Source organism: Penaeus monodon, chromosome 28, assembly GCF_015228065.2.
Source record: "Penaeus monodon isolate SGIC_2016 chromosome 28, NSTDA_Pmon_1, whole genome shotgun sequence".
Lineage (NCBI taxonomy): Eukaryota > Metazoa > Arthropoda > Malacostraca > Decapoda > Penaeidae > Penaeus > Penaeus monodon.
The window spans coordinates 2,149,222-2,149,685 of record NC_051413.1 but is presented as its reverse complement, the minus strand read 5'-3'; positions in this window follow the sequence as shown (position 1 = coordinate 2,149,685).

The window sequence follows — 464 nt, the reverse complement described above, 5'->3', positions numbered from 1 at the left end:
GGAATCACACACAGACAAATGCATAGGCATATACAAATTGTTGGAATATCACCTTAAATAATGAAGATGATAAACAATAGTAATAATAAATGATAATGATAATTGGTATTGATAAATGATAATGAAAAAATGATAAAAATCAGTGATATTAAAAATTATACTTAAAAACAATTATATGAAAGTGACACGAATATGAGATGATAAAGATGACAATTATAAAGGATAGAAGCAATAAAGCAATAAATGATAGAAACGAATGATCATTATAATGATGATAACGAATCGAATTAGAGGGTAGTAGGGAAGACCAAAAATCACAATCAATTAAAAAAAAAAAAACATTTACGAGCAACCTTTACCCCTCAATATGTCCTCCAAAAGTGAGGTTCTTTTCGCCCCAAACAGCTAACCCGAAAATCCGCATTCCCTCATATACATATATATGTTGTTGCGGCCATTCATTC